The sequence below is a fragment of the Orbicella faveolata genome, unplaced genomic scaffold (genome assembly GCF_042242905.1).
Source record: "Orbicella faveolata isolate gen_17 unplaced genomic scaffold, um_ofav_v1 contig_36, whole genome shotgun sequence".
Taxonomy (NCBI): domain Eukaryota; kingdom Metazoa; phylum Cnidaria; class Anthozoa; order Scleractinia; family Merulinidae; genus Orbicella; species Orbicella faveolata.
This window is the reverse complement of record NW_028301565.1, coordinates 37,501-45,000: the sequence shown is the minus strand read 5'-3', so window position 1 is coordinate 45,000 and position 7,500 is coordinate 37,501. Positions and strand designations below refer to the sequence as shown.

The following is a 7,500-nucleotide window of genomic DNA, read 5'->3' as shown; positions in this document are numbered from 1 at the left end:
GACAAACTTGGCGGGGATCGAGTCAATGATTGACCGCCTGCCGAAACAAACGCAAATCGGAAAAGCCACCTTCTTCAGTTCAGTGCAACATGGATGCATGACAACACGAGTTCCAGCGCACTCGCCTTTTCAGTTGCAGCTGGAAATCCTTGGCTTGCTTGACACGTTCCTTCGTTGTTCACTGTGCCCAGTCGTCCAGCCCGGCCCGGCCAACTGACGAACAAAGCAAAGCGTCAATCATTAACCATCCACCATTCACAGGGCCAACACTTGCACTTTTTCGGGGGCGAGCGCGAACGCAGGCCCCCACTACCAGAAATTATACGCTCGAGTTACCCACATTTGGGGTAATCGCAAGGGTCAACCCGATCGAAGTGCAATGAAAGGGCCTCGCCTTGAGAGGACTGCCTCCTTGATCACAGTACCTCCCGCGTCAGGTAAGTATGAAAATTCTTGACGCGGGGGCCGTCAAAGGCAAACCTCCTTACCTCTATATCCTTGTGGTAGTGCTTTGCGGGCGTGCTAGAACCTCCAGCCTCACTTCTAGGCGGCTCTAGAGTAGCTTCCCTCCTCAGTCTGTGCCTGCCGACAGAGAAAAACGCCAGACGTTAGTGTCAGGAGGAGGCTTTCTTTGATTTCTTTCTTTGATTGAATGAAGGTTTCTTCCCCGAGGGGAAGTGGGCCGCACTCGGAGGTAGTGCTATACCGAGGCAACCCGTGGCTGGGACGAGGCAAGCCTCTTTTCCACAGCCCAGTTCCATAAATCAGTTTAATATATGAGCTGCTCAATGAGCAGCGTATCAGATATTAAGCTGATAAGAACAGATACTACACTTGATCTTAGCCAAAAGGCCGAGAAGCGATACCGGACCTTCCCTCCCCTAGGAGGGTGGTCCAGGTTTCCCCCTTTGAGATATGGTGGTCAATATGCTGTCGCCGAGGGGCCTGGAGCCGACTGTAGGCCGACGCTATGGAGCAAGTTGCCGTCGTAGACGCACTTGTTCTACAGCACAAGTCCACAAAAATCAGCAGCAAAGTTGATAACGTCCCTCCAGGGGTGAGTGAGATCAAACGCCTTTTTGGCCTCCAAAACGAGGCAACATGTTAAAGACCGTAATGACTCCGTTACTAAGATAGCGCTACAGACACAGGCAGAAAGCAACGGCTACGTTATCAACATTCGCTCTCCACGTGCATACAACTTGCAGAGAAGTCAAGAAATGCCTGCTAAAAGATTGCTGGTTGGTATTATTGCTTTGCTTTTGCTTTGATGGCTCGTTTAAAAGACTAAATTTTCACCCCTTTCTCTTGTCTACGACCATACCACAGGGAAAGCACCGGTTCTCGTCCGATCACCGAAGTTAAGCCCTGTCGGGCGGGGTTAGTACTTGGATGGGTGACCGCCTGGGAATACCCCGTGTTGTAGACTTTTCATTTTCTCGGCCGTTTTATTTTGCATATGTTCATTTTTCTTTCTTTTACTACCAACTTTGGCTATTCCAGTGGCTGGAAAGCACAAATAGCTTTTTACACATTTCAGGAGACTCAAAAGATAGCCAGAAAACATGAAAAGTACCCTTAAAATGATCGCGGATAAATTAGAATCTAAGTCTCGCGCGCTAACGTTCGCGTGCGAAACGGTTATTTATGACATCAAATTGGCGTGTGTGACATCAAATAATTCGAAGCAAAATGATATTCTGCCTTGCAGAACGGTTTTCAAGCAGCTAAAAGTGCGGAAAACTTACGCCAATTCCCAAAGAAATGCGCCCGATCAACAACGGCAAAGCAAACAACACACGCGAGCCGTTGCATATTAACGGTCGACACGAATTCGAGCCGTCAAAACAATTCTATTCATGACTTGACTTGGAGAATGTCGGAGGCTCGGACCGTTGTCTAGTTAGTCAACGAACCACCAACACAACAATCGTAAGGTAGAAATCAACTCACGGTTTGGCCAGCACTTCTCCTGTTACTTTCCTTGTCCTTTGCTCTTTCCATACTGTAAGTCAACGAACGTTACTTCGAGGACAAACTTGGCGGGGATCGAGTCAATGATTGACCGCCTGCCGAAACAAACGCAAATCGGAAAAGCCACCTTCTTCAGTTCAGTGCAACATGGATGCATGACAACACGAGTTCCAGCGCACTCGCCTTTTCAGTTGCAGCTGGAAATCCTTGGCTTGCTTGACACGTTCCTTCGTTGTTCACTGTGCCCAGTCGTCCAGCCCGGCCCGGCCAACTGACGAACAAAGCAAAGCGTCAATCATTAACCATCCACCATTCACAGGGCCAACACTTGCACTTTTTCGGGGGCGAGCGCGAACGCAGGCCCCCACTACCAGAAATTATACGCTCGAGTTACCCACATTTGGGGTAATCGCAAGGGTCAACCCGATCGAAGTGCAATGAAAGGGCCTCGCCTTGAGAGGACTGCCTCCTTGATCACAGTACCTCCCGCGTCAGGTAAGTATGAAAATTCTTGACGCGGGGGCCGTCAAAGGCAAACCTCCTTACCTCTATATCCTTGTGGTAGTGCTTTGCGGGCGTGCTAGAACCTCCAGCCTCACTTCTAGGCGGCTCTAGAGTAGCTTCCCTCCTCAGTCTGTGCCTGCCGACAGAGAAAAACGCCAGACGTTAGTGTCAGGAGGAGGCTTTCTTTGATTTCTTTCTTTGATTGAATGAAGGTTTCTTCCCCGAGGGGAAGTGGGCCGCACTCGGAGGTAGTGCTATACCGAGGCAACCCGTGGCTGGGACGAGGCAAGCCTCTTTTCCACAGCCCAGTTCCAAAAATCAGTTTAATATATGAGCTGCTCAATGAGCAGCGTATCAGATATTAAGCTGATAAGAACAGATACTACACTTGATCTTAGCCAAAAGGCCGAGAAGCGATACCGGACCTTCCCTCCCCTAGGAGGGTGGTCCAGGGTTTCCCCCTTTGAGATATGGTGGTCAATATGCTGTCGCCGAGGGGCCTGGAGCCGACTGTAGGCCGACGCTATGGAGCAAGTTGCCGTCGTAGACGCACTTGTTCTACAGCACAAGTCCACAAAAATCAGCAGCAAAGTTGATAACGTCCCTCCAGGGGTGAGGTGAGATCAAACGCCTTTTTGGCCTCCAAAACGAGGCAACATGTTAAAGACCGTAATGACTCCGTTACTAAGATAGCGCTACAGACACAGGCAGAAAGCAACGGCTACGTTATCAACATTCGCTCTCCACGTGCATACAACTTGCAGAGAAGTCAAGAAATGCCTGCTAAAAGATTGCTGGTTGGTATTATTGCTTTGCTTTTGCTTTGATGGCTCGTTTAAAAGACTAAATTTTCACCCCTTTCTCTTGTCTACGACCATACCACAGGGAAAGCACCGGTTCTCGTCCGATCACCGAAGTTAAGCCCTGTCGGGCGGGGTTAGTACTTGGATGGGTGACCGCCTGGGAATACCCCGTGTTGTAGACTTTTCATTTCTCGGCCGTTTTATTTTGCATATGTTCATTTTTTCTTTCTTTTACTACCAACTTTGGCTATTCCAGTGGCTGGAAAGCACAAATAGCTTTTTACACATTTCAGGAGACTCAAAAGATAGCCAGAAAACATGAAAAGTACCCTTAAAATGATCGCGGGATAAATTAGAATCTAAGTCTCGCGCGCTAACGTTCGCGTGCGAAACGGTTATTTATGACATCAAATTGGCGTGTGTGACATCAAATAATTCGAAGCAAAATGATATTCTGCCTTGCAGAACGGTTTTCAAGCAGCTAAAAGTGCGGAAAACTACGCCAATTCCCAAAGAAATGCGCCCGATCAACAACGGCAAAGCAAACAACACACGCGAGCCGTTGCATATTAACGGTCGACACGAATTCGAGCCGTCAAAACAATTCTATTCATGACTTGACTTGGAGAATGTCGGAGGCTCGGACCGTTGTCTAGTTTAGTCAACGAACCACCAACACAACAATCGTAAGGTAGAAATCAACTCACGGTTTGGCCAGCACTTCTCCTGTTACTTTCCTTGTCCTTTGCTCTTTCCATACTGTAAGTCAACGAACGTTACTTCGAGGACAAACTTGGCGGGGATCGAGTCAATGATTGACCGCCTGCCGAAACAAACGCAAATCGGAAAAGCCACCTTCTTCAGTTCAGTGCAACATGGATGCATGACAACACGAGTTCCAGCGCACTCGCCTTTTCAGTTGCAGCTGGAAATCCTTGGCTTGCTTGACACGTTCCTTCGTTGTTCACTGTGCCCAGTCGTCCAGCCCGGCCCGGCCAACTGACGAACAAGCAAAGCGTCAATCATTAACCATCCACCATTCACAGGGCCAACACTTGCACTTTTTCGGGGGCGAGCGCGAACGCAGGCCCCCACTACCAGAAATTATACGCTCGAGTTACCCACATTTGGGGTAATCGCAAGGGTCAACCCGATCGAAGTGCAATGAAAGGGCCTCGCCTTGAGAGGACTGCCTCCTTGATCACAGTACCTCCCGCGTCAGGTAAGTATGAAAATTCTTGACGCGGGGGCCGTCAAAGGCAAACCTCCTTACCTCTATATCCTTGTGGTAGTGCTTTGCGGGCGTGCTAGAACCTCCAGCCTCACTTCTAGGCGGCTCTAGAGTAGCTTCCCTCCTCAGTCTGTGCCTGCCGACAGAGAAAAACGCCAGACGTTAGTGTCAGGAGGAGGCTTTCTTTGATTTCTTTCTTTGATTGAATGAAGGTTTCTTCCCGAGGGGAAGTGGGCCGCACTCGGAGGTAGTGCTATACCGAGGCAACCCGTGGCTGGGACGAGGCAAGCCTCTTTTCCACAGCCCCAGTTCCAAAAATCAGTTTAATATATGAGCTGCTCAATGAGCAGCGTATCAGATATTAAGCTGATAAGAACAGATACTACACTTGATCTTAGCCAAAAGGCCGAGAAGCGATACCGGACCTTCCCTCCCCTAGGAGGGTGGTCCAGGGTTTCCCCCTTTGAGATATGGTGGTCAATATGCTGTCGCCGAGGGGCCTGGAGCCGACTGTAGGCCGACGCTATGGAGCAAGTTGCCGTCGTAGACGCACTTGTTCTACAGCACAAGTCCACAAAAATCAGCAGCAAAGTTGATAACGTCCCTCCAGGGGTGAGTGAGATCAAACGCCTTTTTGGCCTCCAAAACGAGGCAACATGTTAAAGACCGTAATGACTCCGTTACTAAGATAGCGCTACAGACACAGGCAGAAAGCAACGGCTACGTTATCAACATTCGCTCTCCACGTGCATACAACTTGCAGAGAAGTCAAGAAATGCCTGCTAAAAGATTGCTGGTTGGTATTATTGCTTTGCTTTTGCTTTGATGGCTCGTTTAAAAGACTAAATTTTCACCCCTTTCTCTTGTCTACGACCATACCACAGGGAAAGCACCGGTTCTCGTCCGATCACCGAAGTTAAGCCCTGTCGGGCGGGGTTAGTACTTGGATGGGTGACCGCCTGGGAATACCCCGTGTTGTAGACTTTTCATTTTCTCGGCCGTTTTATTTTGCATATGTTCATTTTTTCTTTCTTTTACTACCAACTTTGGCTATTCCAGTGGCTGGAAAGCACAAATAGCTTTTTACACATTTCAGGAGACTCAAAAGATAGCCAGAAAACATGAAAAGTACCCTTAAAATGATCGCGGGATAAATTAGAATCTAAGTCTCGCGCGCTAACGTTCGCGTGCGAAACGGTTATTTATGACATCAAATTGGCGTGTGTGACATCAAATAATTCGAAGCAAAATGATATTCTGCCTTGCAGAACGGTTTTCAAGCAGCTAAAAGTGCGGAAAACTACGCCAATTCCCAAAGAAATGCGCCCGATCAACAACGGCAAAGCAAACAACACACGCGAGCCGTTGCATATTAACGGTCGACACGAATTCGAGCCGTCAAAACAATTCTATTCATGACTTGACTTGGAGAATGTCGGAGGCTCGGACCGTTGTCTAGTTTAGTCAACGAACCACCAACACAACAATCGTAAGGTAGAAATCAACTCACGGTTTGGCCAGCACTTCTCCTGTTACTTTCCTTGTCCTTTGCTCTTTCCATACTGTAAGTCAACGAACGTTACTTCGAGGACAAACTTGGCGGGGATCGAGTCAATGATTGACCGCCTGCCGAAACAAACGCAAATCGGAAAAGCCACCTTCTTCAGTTCAGTGCAACATGGATGCATGACAACACGAGTTCCAGCGCACTCGCCTTTTCAGTTGCAGCTGGAAATCCTTGGCTTGCTTGACACGTTCCTTCGTTGTTCACTGTGCCCAGTCGTCCAGCCCGGCCCGGCCAACTGACGAACAAAGCAAAGCGTCAATCATTAACCATCCACCATTCACAGGGCCAACACTTGCACTTTTTCGGGGGCGAGCGCGAACGCAGGCCCCCACTACCAGAAATTATACGCTCGAGTTACCCACATTTGGGGTAATCGCAAGGGTCAACCCGATCGAAGTGCAATGAAAGGGCCTCGCCTTGAGAGGACTGCCTCCTTGATCACAGTACCTCCCGCGTCAGGTAAGTATGAAAATTCTTGACGCGGGGGCCGTCAAAGGCAAACCTCCTTACCTCTATATCCTTGTGGTAGTGCTTTGCGGGCGTGCTAGAACCTCCAGCCTCACTTCTAGGCGGCTCTAGAGTAGCTTCCCTCCTCAGTCTGTGCCTGCCGACAGAGAAAAACGCCAGACGTTAGTGTCAGGAGGAGGCTTTCTTTGATTTCTTTCTTTGATTGAATGAAGGTTTCTTCCCCGAGGGGAAGTGGGCCGCACTCGGAGGTAGTGCTATACCGAGGCAACCCGTGGCTGGGACGAGGCAAGCCTCTTTTCCACAGCCCAGTTCCAAAAATCAGTTTAATATATGAGCTGCTCAATGAGCAGCGTATCAGATATTAAGCTGATAAGAACAGATACTACACTTGATCTTAGCCAAAAGGCCGAGAAGCGATACCGGACCTTCCCTCCCCTAGGAGGGTGGTCCAGGGTTTCCCCCTTTGAGATATGGGTGGTCAATATGCTGTCGCCGAGGGGCCTGGAGCCGACTGTAGGCCGACGCTATGGAGCAAGTTGCCGTCGTAGACGCACTTGTTCTACAGCACAAGTCCACAAAAATCAGCAGCAAAGTTGATAACGTCCCTCCAGGGGTGAGTGAGATCAAACGCCTTTTTGGCCTCCAAAACGAGGCAACATGTTAAAGACCGTAATGACTCCGTTACTAAGATAGCGCTACAGACACAGGCAGAAAGCACGGCTACGTTATCAACATTCGCTCTCCACGTGCATACAACTTGCAGAGAAGTCAAGAAATGCCTGCTAAAAGATTGCTGGTTGGTATTATTGCTTTGCTTTTGCTTTGATGGCTCGTTTAAAAAGACTAAATTTTCACCCCTTTCTCTTGTCTACGACCATACCACAGGGAAAGCACCGGTTCTCGTCCGATCACCGAAGTTAAGCCCTGTCGGGCGGGGTTAGTACTTGGATGGG

The 7,500-nt window shown here is 49.1% G+C and overlaps 12 non-coding genes across 12 annotated transcripts in view; 4 read left to right on the top strand and 8 right to left on the bottom strand.

The window, feature by feature from the left end:
- Window positions 1–281: 281 nt before the first annotated feature.
- On the bottom strand, window positions 282–445 carry LOC149101743 (U1 spliceosomal RNA). The gene has a single exon (XR_016202709.1). It is a non-coding gene; the product is annotated as a U1 spliceosomal RNA (small nuclear RNA).
- Window positions 446–672: 227 nt separating this feature from the next.
- On the bottom strand, window positions 673–864 carry LOC149101742 (U2 spliceosomal RNA). Its single transcript, XR_016202763.1, has one exon. It is a non-coding gene; the product is annotated as a U2 spliceosomal RNA (small nuclear RNA).
- A 446-nt stretch (window positions 865–1,310) lies between these two features.
- On the top strand, window positions 1,311–1,429 carry LOC149101741 (5S ribosomal RNA). Its single transcript, XR_016202657.1, has one exon. It is a non-coding gene; the product is annotated as a 5S ribosomal RNA (ribosomal RNA).
- An 884-nt stretch (window positions 1,430–2,313) lies between these two features.
- Window positions 2,314–2,477, bottom strand: LOC149101740 (U1 spliceosomal RNA). Its single transcript, XR_016202698.1, has one exon. It is a non-coding gene; the product is annotated as a U1 spliceosomal RNA (small nuclear RNA).
- Window positions 2,478–2,704: 227 nt separating this feature from the next.
- Window positions 2,705–2,896, bottom strand: LOC149101739 (U2 spliceosomal RNA). Its single transcript, XR_016202729.1, has one exon. It is a non-coding gene; the product is annotated as a U2 spliceosomal RNA (small nuclear RNA).
- Window positions 2,897–3,344: 448 nt separating this feature from the next.
- On the top strand, window positions 3,345–3,463 carry LOC149101738 (5S ribosomal RNA). The gene has a single exon (XR_016202656.1). It is a non-coding gene; the product is annotated as a 5S ribosomal RNA (ribosomal RNA).
- Window positions 3,464–4,347: 884 nt separating this feature from the next.
- LOC149101737 (U1 spliceosomal RNA) lies at window positions 4,348–4,511 on the bottom strand. Its single transcript, XR_016202686.1, has one exon. It is a non-coding gene; the product is annotated as a U1 spliceosomal RNA (small nuclear RNA).
- Window positions 4,512–4,737: 226 nt separating this feature from the next.
- On the bottom strand, window positions 4,738–4,930 carry LOC149101736 (U2 spliceosomal RNA). Its single transcript, XR_016202765.1, has one exon. It is a non-coding gene; the product is annotated as a U2 spliceosomal RNA (small nuclear RNA).
- A 447-nt stretch (window positions 4,931–5,377) lies between these two features.
- Window positions 5,378–5,496, top strand: LOC149101735 (5S ribosomal RNA). The gene has a single exon (XR_016202655.1). It is a non-coding gene; the product is annotated as a 5S ribosomal RNA (ribosomal RNA).
- Window positions 5,497–6,382: 886 nt separating this feature from the next.
- On the bottom strand, window positions 6,383–6,546 carry LOC149101734 (U1 spliceosomal RNA). Its single transcript, XR_016202675.1, has one exon. It is a non-coding gene; the product is annotated as a U1 spliceosomal RNA (small nuclear RNA).
- A 227-nt stretch (window positions 6,547–6,773) lies between these two features.
- Window positions 6,774–6,965, bottom strand: LOC149101733 (U2 spliceosomal RNA). The gene has a single exon (XR_016202728.1). It is a non-coding gene; the product is annotated as a U2 spliceosomal RNA (small nuclear RNA).
- A 448-nt stretch (window positions 6,966–7,413) lies between these two features.
- The window catches only part of LOC149101732 (5S ribosomal RNA), a 119-nt gene continuing 32 nt past the window's right edge, over window positions 7,414–7,500 (top strand). Inside the window, exon 1 of the ribosomal RNA XR_016202654.1 lies at window positions 7,414–7,500. This exon is cut by the window's right edge and continues 32 nt beyond it. This is a non-coding gene — a ribosomal RNA (5S ribosomal RNA).